Source organism: Hyla sarda, unplaced genomic scaffold, assembly GCF_029499605.1.
Source record: "Hyla sarda isolate aHylSar1 unplaced genomic scaffold, aHylSar1.hap1 scaffold_1279, whole genome shotgun sequence".
NCBI classification, from domain to species: Eukaryota; Metazoa; Chordata; class Amphibia; order Anura; family Hylidae; genus Hyla; species Hyla sarda.
The window spans coordinates 48,477-63,068 of NW_026607901.1; the positions used below are offsets into that span (position 1 = coordinate 48,477).

At 44.5% G+C, this 14,592-nt stretch overlaps 4 non-coding genes and 1 pseudogene across 4 annotated transcripts; all 5 read left to right on the forward strand.

The window, feature by feature from the left end:
• Positions 1–1,798: 1,798 nt before the first annotated feature.
• LOC130304504 (U2 spliceosomal RNA) lies at positions 1,799–1,989 on the forward strand. The gene has a single exon (XR_008854263.1). It is a non-coding gene; the product is annotated as a U2 spliceosomal RNA (small nuclear RNA).
• Positions 1,990–4,094: 2,105 nt separating this feature from the next.
• Positions 4,095–4,285, forward strand: LOC130304505 (U2 spliceosomal RNA). Its single transcript, XR_008854264.1, has one exon. It is a non-coding gene; the product is annotated as a U2 spliceosomal RNA (small nuclear RNA).
• A 2,084-nt stretch (positions 4,286–6,369) lies between these two features.
• LOC130304535 (U2 spliceosomal RNA) lies at positions 6,370–6,502 on the forward strand (annotated as a pseudogene).
• Positions 6,503–11,540: 5,038 nt separating this feature from the next.
• On the forward strand, positions 11,541–11,731 carry LOC130304528 (U2 spliceosomal RNA). Its single transcript, XR_008854284.1, has one exon. It is a non-coding gene; the product is annotated as a U2 spliceosomal RNA (small nuclear RNA).
• Positions 11,732–13,831: 2,100 nt separating this feature from the next.
• Positions 13,832–14,022, forward strand: LOC130304507 (U2 spliceosomal RNA). The gene has a single exon (XR_008854266.1). It is a non-coding gene; the product is annotated as a U2 spliceosomal RNA (small nuclear RNA).
• The last annotated feature ends 570 nt before the right edge of the window (positions 14,023–14,592 follow it).

Below are 14,592 nucleotides of genomic sequence, written 5' to 3' on the forward strand. Positions count from 1 at the left end.
CTGAATGTTCCTAATTGACAAAATAAGATTAATGCTTATGAAGAAATATAAAATCTCATCCCTTCCCCAATATCGCGCCACACCCCTACCCCTTAATTCCCTGGTTGAACGTGATGGACATATGTCTTTTTTCGACCGTACTAACTATGTAACTATGTAACATAACATGGGGGGGGGGGGGGGGTCTCCTGGCTGTTCACACAGGTGTGTCATTGCTGTACATTGACCATGCATTGCTTCTGTGGTATTGCAAAGGCAAAGACAAATGCTTCCAGCCATCCATTGCACTAATGGATTGGTCATCAGCTGGCTGTCTATGTCCCGCATCAATATAGACCAAAGTACAGAGGGTTAGGCTATGCTATTGTGCACCTACCTGATGCATCAGAAGGTGCGAGGCCCTTGCTAAATTCTGTGCACAGACTTTGAGATCTATGCTTTAGACTGTATCTAAACCTGCTCCAACATGGACTGACATTCTGGCCTACTTTCAGCCGATGCGACTTGTCTGTCGCTGAACAGTCGCTTTTTATGTATTCAGCACCTATGTATAATGTTGTAAAAATGCTCTAGAAGCTAAAGTCGCAGAAATGTCACACATATTTGGCCTGCAACTTTCTGTGCGACAAATTCAGACAGGAAAAATCAGTATAAATCCTTAGAAAATTATCCCCCAGTGTCTCCATCTGCTGGCGGTATTGAATAAGCATTGCTGCACTGATGGGGTATGCATTAGACGAAAAAAAAGAAGAAAAAGAAGAATAATACGCCCAGAAAAGAGGCGAAAAGGAGAAAAACGTAAAAAAACGTGAAAAAAAAGTAAGAGGAAGAGAAGGGAAAAAAAGGTGGAAATGGGTTTAAAAGTGATTTCGGCGGAGAAATATATATATATATATATATATATATATATATATATATATATATATGCGCACACACACACATAGATATAAACGTATTCTCCGTTGAGATATTGCAGCCGCTGCTGTGTCCAGGCCCAGGAGCCTTAGCACTGTGCTGTGATGTCACTCAATACCACTGACATCACTAGGTGTAAACAACATCTCTCCTTTGCTGTGTATGTGACTATGGAGCTGTTTGGTGATGTCGTCTATTACGGCCTTCATAGAAGCAACAGGAGATTGTTGCATCCATCTTGAACCCTCAGAACTACAGTGCTATGATGTCACTCACTTCCACAGGCCTTGCAGAGTGTAAACAACAACAACCCAGCTTTGTTGTGTATGTAACCAAAGGGATTTGTGATGTCACCTAGAACCTTCACAGCAGCGACAGCTTTATGAGGAGCATCAGCACTGCTCTGCCTGAGCAGAACCATCACCGCCATAGGTTGTCAAATAACCCGGATTTAACCCACACAGGTAAGTCCAATGGGGTGCAGGCATGTCCTCTATGCTTACAGCTTCCCGTGGGTGTTGGTTTGATACCGTTTGGGGACAGCCAAGGAGGCATCTGCAGGCAACAAAGGTAGGTGTGTGCTTGTGTGTGTGTTTCCTATGCAGATCCTAAGCCCAGTGTCACATGCAAGTAGGAGGAGTAAGAAGGGTTCCTGGCAAATCCGGGTTATGGATTGCATTTAAAAAGGCCCCGTGGGAGTGCAATGGGCCCCTGTCTTGCTGCTTAGCAATAATGGTATGGGTTTAGGTTCTGCTGTGTGTACTGGTGGTTGACTGCCCCCCAGCCCAGAGTGTGCATGGAAAATTGTCTGGCAGCCTCCCTGACAGCAAGCAGTGATAGTGCCCATGAAGGGGACCTTGTTGGGCCCGCCCCTTTCACGGTTATCGCTTCTCGGCCTTTTGGCTAAGATCAAGTGTAGTATCTGTTCTTATCAGTTTAATATCTGATACGTCCCCTATCTGGGGACCATATATTAAATGGATTTTTGAGAACGGGGGCCGATTTCGAAGCTTGCTTCCGTCGCCCTATGCATTGACCCGATATGGCAGTATCTTCGGGTACAGTGCACCACCCCCTTACAGGGTTAAAAAGAAAGATTCCTACTTTCATTGCTACCTGCTTGCTGGCTAGCCAGCTAGCCAGCCCTGTGGGCCTTGCTGCTGCTGCAGCCAAAAAACAAAAGGTGGTGCTGCTGCTGCTTCTGCTGCTTCTGCTTCTGCTTGTGTCTGGCCCCTGTTGGAGCGTCCAGGCACAGGACTTCTGCTGCTGCTGACTAAATGGCCTCCTTAATTGGATCATTTGAGTAGCCAGCACACCTGTGCAGGTAGGGCATGACATGATAGGCAGCTGCCTTGATAGCGGGTGGGTGCTGAATGTTCCTAATTGACAAAATAAGATTAATGCTTATGAAGAAATATAAAATCTCATCCCTTCCCCAATATCGCGCCACACCCCTACCCCTTAATTCCCTGGTTGAACGTGATGGACATATGTCTTTTTTCGACCGTACTAACTATGTAACTATGTAACATAACATGGGGGGGGGGGTCTCCTGGCTGTTCACACAGGTGTGTCATTGCTGTACATTGACCATGCATTGCTTCTGTGGTATTGCAAAGGCAAAGACAAATGCTTCCAGCCATCCATTGCACTAATGGATTGGTCATCAGCTGGCTGTCTATGTCCCGCATCAATATAGACCAAAGTACAGAGGGTTAGGCTATGCTATTGTGCACCTACCTGATGCATCAGAAGGTGCGAGGCCCCTTGCTAAATTCTGTGCACAGACTTTGAGATCTATGCTTTAGACTGTATCTAAACCTGCTCCAACATGGACTGACATTCTGGCCTACTTTCAGCCGATGCGACTTGTCTGTCGCTGAACAGTCGCTTTTTATGTATTCAGCACCTATGTATAATGTTGTAAAAATGCTCTAGAAGCTAAAGTCGCAGAAATGTCACACATATTTGGCCTGCAACTTTCTGTGCGACAAATTCAGACAGGAAAAATCAGTATAAATCCTTAGAAAATTATCCCCCAGTGTCTCCATCTGCTGGCGGTATTGAATAAGCATTGCTGCACTGATGGGGTATGCATTAGACGAAAAAAAAGAAGAAAAAGAAGAATAATACGCCCAGAAAAGAGGCGAAAAGGAGAAAAACGTAAAAAAACGTGAAAAAAAAGTAAGAGGAAGAGAAGGGAAAAAAAGGTGGAAATGGGTTTAAAAGTGATTTCGGCGGAGAAATATATATATATATATATATATATATATATATATATATATATATATGCGCACACACACACATAGATATAAACGTATTCTCCGTTGAGATATTGCAGCCGCTGCTGTGTCCAGGCCCAGGAGCCTTAGCACTGTGCTGTGATGTCACTCAATACCACTGACATCACTAGGTGTAAACAACATCTCTCCTTTGCTGTGTATGTGACTATGGAGCTGTTTGGTGATGTCGTCTATTACGGCCTTCATAGAAGCAACAGGAGATTGTTGCATCCATCTTGAACCCTCAGAACTACAGTGCTATGATGTCACTCACTTCCACAGGCCTTGCAGAGTGTAAACAACAACAACCCAGCTTTGTTGTGTATGTAACCAAAGGGATTTGTGATGTCACCTAGAACCTTCACAGCAGCGACAGCTTTATGAGGAGCATCAGCACTGCTCTGCCTGAGCAGAACCATCACCGCCATAGGTTGTCAAATAACCCGGATTTAACCCACACAGGTAAGTCCCCACACAGGTAAGTCCAATGGGGTGCAGGCATGTCCTCTATGCTTACAGCTTCCCGTGGGTGTTGGTTTGATACCGTTTGGGGACAGCCAAGGAGGCATCTGCAGGCAACAAAGGTAGGTGTGTGCTTGTGTGTGTGTTTCCTATGCAGATCCTAAGCCCAGTGTCACATGCAAGTAGGAGGAGTAAGAAGGGTTCCTGGCAAATCCGGGTTATGGATTGCATTTAAAAAGGCCCCGTGGGAGTGCAATGGGCCCCTGTCTTGCTGCTTAGCAATAATGGTATGGGTTTAGGTTCTGCTGTGTGTACTGGTGGTTGACTGCCCCCCAGCCCAGAGTGTGCATGGAAAATTGTCTGGCAGCCTCCCTGACAGCAAGCAGTGATAGTGCCCATGAAGGGGACCTTGTTGGGCCCGCCCCTTTCACGGTTATCGCTTCTCGGCCTTTTGGCTAAGATCAAGTGTAGTATCTGTTCTTATCAGTTTAATATCTGATACGTCCCCTATCTGGGGACCATATATTAAATGGATTTTTGAGAACGGGGGCCGATTTCGAAGCTTGCTTCCGTCGCCCTATGCATTGACCCGATATGGCAGTATCTTCGGGTACAGTGCACCACCCCCTTACAGGGTTAAAAAGAAAGATTCCTACTTTCATTGCTACCTGCTTGCTGGCTAGCCAGCTAGCCAGCCCTGTGGGCCTTGCTGCTGCTGCAGCCAAAAAACAAAAGGTGGTGCTGCTGCTGCTTCTGCTGCTTCTGCTTCTGCTTGTGTCTGGCCCCTGTTGGAGCGTCCAGGCACAGGACTTCTGCTGCTGCTGACTAAATGGCCTCCTTAATTGGATCATTTGAGTAGCCAGCACACCTGTGCAGGTAGGGCATGACATGATAGGCAGCTGCCTTGATAGCGGGTGGGTGCTGAATGTTCCTAATTGACAAAATAAGATTAATGCTTATGAAGAAATATAAAATCTCATCCCTTCCCCAATATCGCGCCACACCCCTACCCCTTAATTCCCTGGTTGAACGTGATGGACATATGTCTTTTTTCGACCGTACTAACTATGTAACTATGTAACATAACATGGGGGGGGGGGTCTCCTGGCTGTTCACACAGGTGTGTCATTGCTGTACATTGACCATGCATTGCTTCTGTGGTATTGCAAAGGCAAAGACAAATGCTTCCAGCCATCCATTGCACTAATGGATTGGTCATCAGCTGGCTGTCTATGTCCCGCATCAATATAGACCAAAGTACAGAGGGTTAGGCTATGCTATTGTGCACCTACCTGATGCATCAGAAGGTGCGAGGCCCTTGCTAAATTCTGTGCACAGACTTTGAGATCTATGCTTTAGACTGTATCTAAACCTGCTCCAACATGGACTGACATTCTGGCCTACTTTCAGCCGATGCGACTTGTCTGTCGCTGAACAGTCGCTTTTTATGTATTCAGCACCTATGTATAATGTTGTAAAAATGCTCTAGAAGCTAAAGTCGCAGAAATGTCACACATATTTGGCCTGCAACTTTCTGTGCGACAAATTCAGACAGGAAAAATCAGTATAAATCCTTAGAAAATTATCCCCCAGTGTCTCCATCTGCTGGCGGTATTGAATAAGCATTGCTGCACTGATGGGGTATGCATTAGACGAAAAAAAAGAAGAAAAAGAAGAATAATACGCCCAGAAAAGAGGCGAAAAGGAGAAAAACTTAAAAAAACGTGAAAAAAAAGTAAGAGGAAGAGAAGGGAAAAAAAGGTGGAAATGGGTTTAAAAGTGATTTCGGCGGAGAAATATATATATATATATATATATATATATATATATATATATATGCGCACACACACACATAGATATAAACGTATTCTCCGTTGAGATATTGCAGCCGCTGCTGTGTCCAGGCCCAGGAGCCTTAGCACTGTGCTGTGATGTCACTCAATACCACTGACATCACTAGGTGTAAACAACATCTCTCCTTTGCTGTGTATGTGACTATGGAGCTGTTTGGTGATGTCGTCTATTACGGCCTTCATAGAAGCAACAGGAGATTGTTGCATCCATCTTGAACCCTCAGAACTACAGTGCTATGATGTCACTCACTTCCACAGGCCTTGCAGAGTGTAAACAACAACAACCCAGCTTTGTTGTGTATGTAACCAAAGGGATTTGTGATGTCACCTAGAACCTTCACAGCAGCGACAGCTTTATGAGGAGCATCAGCACTGCTCTGCCTGAGCAGAACCATCACCGCCATAGGTTGTCAAATAACCCGGATTTAACCCACACAGGTAAGTCCAATGGGGTGCAGGCATGTCCTCTATGCTTACAGCTTCCCGTGGGTGTTGGTTTGATACCGTTTGGGGACAGCCAAGGAGGCATCTGCAGGCAACAAAGGTAGGTGTGTGCTTGTGTGTGTGTTTCCTATGCAGATCCTAAGCCCAGTGTCACATGCAAGTAGGAGGAGTAAGAAGGGTTCCTGGCAAATCCGGGTTATGGATTGCATTTAAAAAGGCCCCGTGGGAGTGCAATGGGCCCCTGTCTTGCTGCTTAGCAATAATGGTATGGGTTTAGGTTCTGCTGTGTGTACTGGTGGTTGACTGCCCCCCAGCCCAGAGTGTGCATGGAAAATTGTCTGGCAGCCTCCCTGACAGCAAGCAGTGATAGTGCCCATGAAGGGGACCTTGTTGGGCCCGCCCCTTTCACGGTTATCGCTTCTCGGCCTTTTGGCTAAGATCAAGTGTAGTAATACAGGAGATCTGGTCAGAAGGTACTCGGGTACCCCTCTCCTCGGCCTTGTGGGATCGCCCAGGTTTATTGCCTGGGCTTCACCCACTTGTTGCTATTGGGGAGAGGGCCTAGTCCCAGGGTAACGAGTAGCGATCGCCTCTCAAGACCTTCGGGTGGAGAGAGGTTAGAACCATGGATGATGATCCGGATCCAGGTTCTGTGCCGGCATACGCAAGGATCAAAAACACCGTGAGAGTCATTCTCACGGATGATACCAAAAGGGCGGACGATTTGAAATTCGTAGTAGAGGACGTGCTCGGAGGAGTTTTCGGAATACAGAAGGGCGAGATATTGGCAATCCAGGACTACCCGAAGCGTAAAATTTTTGATGTGACGTTCACACAAAATGGCATCCACAGAGATTTTGTTACCAGAGCTGCTGCGAGTAAAGACAAAAAGCTTCAGGGTGTCCGGATTATTGAGCACGTTCTAGACGATATTAAGCTGGTGGTAGTAAAGATGTATTCCCCTTTCGCCAACCTACACGATGTTGAGTTGTTTTTACAAGTCTATTTTAGTAAGGTTGAGTGCAGAGGAAAAATCATGAACAGCTGTGGCATCTGGACATCTAAGTGGAGATTTCAGGTTACATGCAAAAAAGATGACAGATTGCCAGGGGGAATACAACTACCACCAGCTCGTTTTAAAATAAATAATATGTGTGGCGACCTCTTTTATGCGGGGATGCCAAGCTACTGCAGGAAGTGTCACAGATATGGACACACAAAAGAAAACTGTGAAAGTACATGCAAAAAATGTGGTAGCACACAGCACGAGACAGAGAAATGCACAAGAGGAGGGAGGTGCAATTTCTGTCAACAATTCGGTCACCTTTTCTCCTCTTGTCCCCACAGACATAGGACGGAGCAGCAGTGGCAACCCTGGAGGCAGCAAGGACAGCAACCGGGACACCAGCCGAGGCAAGCAGAGCCAGTGATTACCCCCCCACAAGAGGTAAGCGGTGAGATGGAGAAGGAGAAAGACCCCCCTCAGGCAAAAGGAGGGGACCCTAAAGAGCAGAGGATGGCCAAAAAACGTGCAAGTGGTGAAAAAACTGGCCCCCAGGAGCATGCTGGGTTAAGAGAGGAGCGGACGGCGGCCGAATCCGCTCCTCAGCAACCTCTGGCTCAGGGTCCCCCTGAGAGCGATGATCCGGGTGGAGAGGTGAAGGTTAAAAGGCGGAGGGGCTCCAGAAGACTCTATTCGGAGGCGGTCCAGGGGGAGCCGATGGAAGTACCTGCGGATGCAGGGAACCCAAGTGACGTTCCTCCACAGGTCCCCATAGGGGATACCCCCCCTCCTCCCTGCCAGGAGGAGGTTTCAGGGGTGACCGTCTCTGAGGTACCAGAGACGGAACTAAGTGAACACCCGACCCCTATGGAGGGGCAAGAGGTGGAAGAACCCAATGAGTCTGGAGCCCTGATTGCCAGGATGCCCGAGAACAACTATGCCTCAATCATGATGGAGGAGGGGGGTCGGCTGAGTGATGGTGCCTCCTCTCCTGCTTCCTCTATGCGTACAGTTGAGTCAGATTTTGGGGGGTATGAGGCTTCGGAGGGGGAATCAGAGGTGTAAGACGTTTTCTTGTACATTCCCATGGCTGAGTTGTCCGGTCTGTCCTTGAACGTGAGAAGTGTGAGCGCCAGAGTAAGAAGGGTTGCCCTATTTAATTACTTGTCGGTTTTTGCTGCTTCCGTCCTTTTCCTGCAGGAATGTGGCATCCCGCACAGATTAAATTATAAAGAATATGAAGATGATTGGGTGCACGGTCCATCAGTCTGGTCTGGATCAAATGAGTCCAGATCAGCAGGGGTCGCCATACTTTTTAAAGGGAACGTTTTAATTGAGAGTTTTAACGAAATTTTACCAGGCAGAATTTTATTGGTCAGCGCTTTTATTAATGGTATTAAATGGCAGTTTTTAAATTTTTATGGTTCTCCTGATAAGAATGAAAGAATAAAAATGTTGGAGATTTTACCCCTTTTTATTAACAATTCTAGTCCTCTTGTTTTATCAGGTGATTTTAATTGTATTTTAAGGGGAGAACGCCGTTTTTCGAACGCAGTGAGTAGGAACTATGATAAGACGTCTTTTATGTTAAAAAACTTGATTTTAGATTTTAATCTCACTGATGTTTTTAAAAAATGTAATTTTAACGTACCAGAGGAAGACGGTGTTACCTGGAGCAATGCAAGCTGTAGCTCCAGGATAGATTTTATTTTTTGTTCTTATCAAGTACTGCCTTTTAACTGTGATCTTTTTACCAATGTTTTTTCTGACCATAAATTATTGTATTTTAAAGTTAAAAGTGATTTTAAAAGGAGAACTGGTAGGAATGCCTGGAAGTTAAACGTGTCCCTTTTAGAAGATCCGCAGGTTTTATCAGATTTTATCACCTTTTACAAGGAATGCAGACGAGCAAAAGACCCCAACACTCCCACCAGTATCTGGTGGGAAAAAATGAAACTAAAAATAAAATAATTTTTTATCCGTGTTGGGGTTAGGAAAGCTAAAGAAAAACGTGAATTTTATAATATCCTAAATACTCGTCTGCAAACCCTGTACAAATTCAGAGCACATGGGATGGAGGTGGAGAAGGAGGTACATGATCTTAAAAAAGAAATAACTAAGTGCCTGGAGCAGAAAGGAAAAGAAATTATCTTTAGGTCTCGAATACAGCATCTTGAGGAAAACGAGACCTGCTCCAGGTATTTTTTTAAGAAAATACATGAAAATAGAAGGTTAATAGAAAACATTGAAGGAGTGAATGATGTACAGGGTATTTTAAAAAAGGTGCAAGAGTTTTATGCGGATCTTTTTAATGTAAAACACATTGATGAATGTTTTATGAATGACTCGTTAAAGGAGATCACCAATTTTTTAGATCCTGTCTCACAGTCTTTTTTATTGCAGAATATTTCAGAGCAGGAGATTTTAGAGACCGTCAAGAGTTTTAAAACAGGTAAAGTGCCTGGGCCGGATGGTATACCCATTGAATTTTATGTTACTTTTTATGGTATTTTAAAAGAAGATTTGTTCTCCCTTTTTACGGAAGTCTTTAAGTCTAAAATCCTCCCAGGCTCATGGAAGAAGGGTGATGTCTCCCTGCTATTCAAAAAGGGAGACCGGTCGGAACTCAAAAACTGGAGACCAATCACCCTTCTGAACTGCGACTATAAAATAATGGCGAAACTGTGTGCTAACCGCTTAAAGAACGTAATCCATAAAATAATTCATACAAACCAAGTCTGTGGGGTGCCTGGGAGGAGTTTATGGGAGAACCTAAACCTTTTAAAGGATGTAATTAGCGACACCAAATTAAGAAAAGGAAAGCTGGCGGTTTTATCCATAGATTTTGAAAAAGCTTTCGACAGGGTGTCACATTTTTATCTTTTTAAGGTTTTAGAGAAAATGGGTATACCTGATGGCTTTTTATTGTCTCTTAGAGCTTTTTATGATAACTGTACTAGTAAAATTTTAGTAAATGGTTTTAAGACACAGGGCGTGATTTTAAATTCCGGAGTGAAGCAGGGGTGTCCCTTGTCCCCACTACTCTTCATTTGCGCAATAGAGCCTCTTTTATGTACAATACGAAAGGATAAGCAGATCCATGGAGTCCCCCTGCCAGGAGGAGGGGGACTAGAGGCGAAGGTAGTGGGGTACATGGACGATGTTGCGGTGTTTTGCAGGGACACCCCATCGCTTCAGAAGACGCTAAAACAGATTCAATATTTTAATTGTGCCTCCGGTTTTAAAGTCAATTTTAACAAAAGTAACATTTTAAACATAGGCGGAATGCCTTTGTATGATGTGCCCGTCCCTGTGTCTGAGTCGGTGCAGATTTTAGGTGTCTCCTTTGACGAGTCTAATAATGGTTTTAATAGCTGGGACTTGGTGGCTCAAAAAATAAATAAGAAAATATGTATGTGGAACATGCGAGAACTTACAATGGAAGGGAAGGTTTTAATTACAAAAATGGTGCTTTTACCTATTTTATTGTATTTAAGTCTGGTTTTCCCACCCCCCGAAATGGTTCTAAAGAAAATAACAAAAGCTTGTTTTACTTTCTTTTGGAGTTCTAAGAGCGAAAAATTAAAGAGACAAATTGTGATAAAACCGAACTCCAGGGGCGGTAAGGATTTTCCAGATTTTAAAGCTTTCCTTTTAATAAAGTTTTTTAGCATGTGTTTTACTACTGTTTTTAAAGATAGCTACTGGTCTTATTTTGTTCGTTTTAATACTGGTTATTTTATGCGGAGGAACGGCTGGTTTTCTACAGTTTTAAGTTGCCCTTATTCTTTGAATTTACCCCCTCAATACATGATTTTAGGAAAAATTTTAAACTTATATAATTTTAAAGGTAAAAGTGTTCAGGATCTGTGCAATAGCAAAAAACTACTAAAGGAAATAAAAGAAACCAGTACCGTGACTCCCATCAAAAATTTTAACGAACAGAAGTGTATACAGATTTGGAAGATGTTGAGTATTAATTATCTTTTTAATTCACAGAAGGACCTGGCCTGGAGCTGCGCACACGAGTGTCTTCCATGCCGGGCATTCCAGCACCGAAGAGGATTATCCAACTCTGCAACCTGCCCGAGGGAGGGATGCCGACAAGAGGAGACCGTGCACCATCTAATATGGACTTGTTTTTACTCGCAGAAAATATGGACAAAGATACTCCCTCTGGTAAAAAGGATAACTGGACTAAAAGACTTAAATATTGCAGTGGTTTTTTATGGTTGCCTGGAATGCCCAACACGGACTCAAGAGACTATTGCATGGAAGATCATAAACTGTGTGAAGGCAGCTCTGTGGAAGGCCAGGAATATTTTATTGTTCAAGCATGAGGTTTTATCTGTGAAGGACATTTTATCTATCTGTTTTTATGAAATGTACCAGTACTATCTTTTAGACAAGAAGAGATTTCCGCTTTTATCTAGAAAATGGTTTTTAAAAGAATGGAATTCTATCTTGTAAAGCCACCAAGTGCCCATTTTATGTTTTAATATGTTGTAAATATGTTATTTATATGTAACTGTATTTATTGACATATTTGCACAACTTTGTTAACATTATTTAATTTTTAATAAAGTTGCCCCCGTAAGGGTAGTCAAGTTAAAAAAAAATCTGTTCTTATCAGTTTAATATCTGATACGTCCCCTATCTGGGGACCATATATTAAATGGATTTTTGAGAACGGGGGCCGATTTCGAAGCTTGCTTCCGTCGCCCTATGCATTGACCCGATATGGCAGTATCTTCGGGTACAGTGCACCACCCCCTTACAGGGTTAAAAAGAAAGATTCCTACTTTCATTGCTACCTGCTTGCTGGCTAGCCAGCTAGCCAGCCCTGTGGGCCTTGCTGCTGCTGCAGCCAAAAAACAAAAGGTGGTGCTGCTGCTGCTTCTGCTGCTTCTGCTTCTGCTTGTGTCTGGCCCCTGTTGGAGCGTCCAGGCACAGGACTTCTGCTGCTGCTGACTAAATGGCCTCCTTAATTGGATCATTTGAGTAGCCAGCACACCTGTGCAGGTAGGGCATGACATGATAGGCAGCTGCCTTGATAGCGGGTGGGTGCTGAATGTTCCTAATTGACAAAATAAGATTAATGCTTATGAAGAAATATAAAATCTCATCCCTTCCCCAATATCGCGCCACACCCCTACCCCTTAATTCCCTGGTTGAACGTGATGGACATATGTCTTTTTTCGACCGTACTAACTATGTAACTATGTAACATAACATGGGGGGGGGGGGGGGGGGGTCTCCTGGCTGTTCACACAGGTGTGTCATTGCTGTACATTGACCATGCATTGCTTCTGTGGTATTGCAAAGGCAAAGACAAATGCTTCCAGCCATCCATTGCACTAATGGATTGGTCATCAGCTGGCTGTCTATGTCCCGCATCAATATAGACCAAAGTACAGAGGGTTAGGCTATGCTATTGTGCACCTACCTGATGCATCAGAAGGTGCGAGGCCCTTGCTAAATTCTGTGCACAGACTTTGAGATCTATGCTTTAGACTGTATCTAAACCTGCTCCAACATGGACTGACATTCTGGCCTACTTTCAGCCGATGCGACTTGTCTGTCGCTGAACAGTCGCTTTTTATGTATTCAGCACCTATGTATAATGTTGTAAAAATGCTCTAGAAGCTAAAGTCGCAGAAATGTCACACATATTTGGCCTGCAACTTTCTGTGCGACAAATTCAGACAGGAAAAATCAGTATAAATCCTTAGAAAATTATCCCCCAGTGTCTCCATCTGCTGGCGGTATTGAATAAGCATTGCTGCACTGATGGGGTATGCATTAGACGAAAAAAAAGAAGAAAAAGAAGAATAATACGCCCAGAAAAGAGGCGAAAAGGAGAAAAACGTAAAAAAACGTGAAAAAAAAGTAAGAGGAAGAGAAGGGAAAAAAAGGTGGAAATGGGTTTAAAAGTGATTTCGGCGGAGAAATATATATATATATATATATATATATATATATATATATATATATATATATGCGCACACACACACATAGATATAAACGTATTCTCCGTTGAGATATTGCAGCCGCTGCTGTGTCCAGGCCCAGGAGCCTTAGCACTGTGCTGTGATGTCACTCAATACCACTGACATCACTAGGTGTAAACAACATCTCTCCTTTGCTGTGTATGTGACTATGGAGCTGTTTGGTGATGTCGTCTATTACGGCCTTCATAGAAGCAACAGGAGATTGTTGCATCCATCTTGAACCCTCAGAACTACAGTGCTATGATGTCACTCACTTCCACAGGCCTTGCAGAGTGTAAACAACAACAACCCAGCTTTGTTGTGTATGTAACCAAAGGGATTTGTGATGTCACCTAGAACCTTCACAGCAGCGACAGCTTTATGAGGAGCATCAGCACTGCTCTGCCTGAGCAGAACCATCACCGCCATAGGTTGTCAAATAACCCGGATTTAACCCACACAGGTAAGTCCAATGGGGTGCAGGCATGTCCTCTATGCTTACAGCTTCCCGTGGGTGTTGGTTTGATACCGTTTGGGGACAGCCAAGGAGGCATCTGCAGGCAACAAAGGTAGGTGTGTGCTTGTGTGTGTGTTTCCTATGCAGATCCTAAGCCCAGTGTCACATGCAAGTAGGAGGAGTAAGAAGGGTTCCTGGCAAATCCGGGTTATGGATTGCATTTAAAAAGGCCCCGTGGGAGTGCAATGGGCCCCTGTCTTGCTGCTTAGCAATAATGGTATGGGTTTAGGTTCTGCTGTGTGTACTGGTGGTTGACTGCCCCCCAGCCCAGAGTGTGCATGGAAAATTGTCTGGCAGCCTCCCTGACAGCAAGCAGTGATAGTGCCCATGAAGGGGACCTTGTTGGGCCCGCCCCTTTCACGGTTATCGCTTCTCGGCCTTTTGGCTAAGATCAAGTGTAGTATCTGTTCTTATCAGTTTAATATCTGATACGTCCCCTATCTGGGGACCATATATTAAATGGATTTTTGAGAACGGGGGCCGATTTCGAAGCTTGCTTCCGTCGCCCTATGCATTGACCCGATATGGCAGTATCTTCGGGTACAGTGCACCACCCCCTTACAGGGTTAAAAAGAAAGATTCCTACTTTCATTGCTACCTGCTTGCTGGCTAGCCAGCTAGCCAGCCCTGTGGGCCTTGCTGCTGCTGCAGCCAAAAAACAAAAGGTGGTGCTGCTGCTGCTTCTGCTGCTTCTGCTTCTGCTTGTGTCTGGCCCCTGTTGGAGCGTCCAGGCACAGGACTTCTGCTGCTGCTGACTAAATGGCCTCCTTAATTGGATCATTTGAGTAGCCAGCACACCTGTGCAGGTAGGGCATGACATGATAGGCAGCTGCCTTGATAGCGGGTGGGTGCTGAATGTTCCTAATTGACAAAATAAGATTAATGCTTATGAAGAAATATAAAATCTCATCCCTTCCCCAATATCGCGCCACACCCCTACCCCTTAATTCCCTGGTTGAACGTGATGGACATATGTCTTTTTTCGACCGTACTAACTATGTAACTATGTAACATAACATGGGGGGGGGGGGGGGGGGGTCTCCTGGCTGTTCACACAGGTGTGTCATTGCTGTACATTGCCCATGCATTGCTTCTGTAGTATTGCAAAGGCAAAGACAAATGCTTC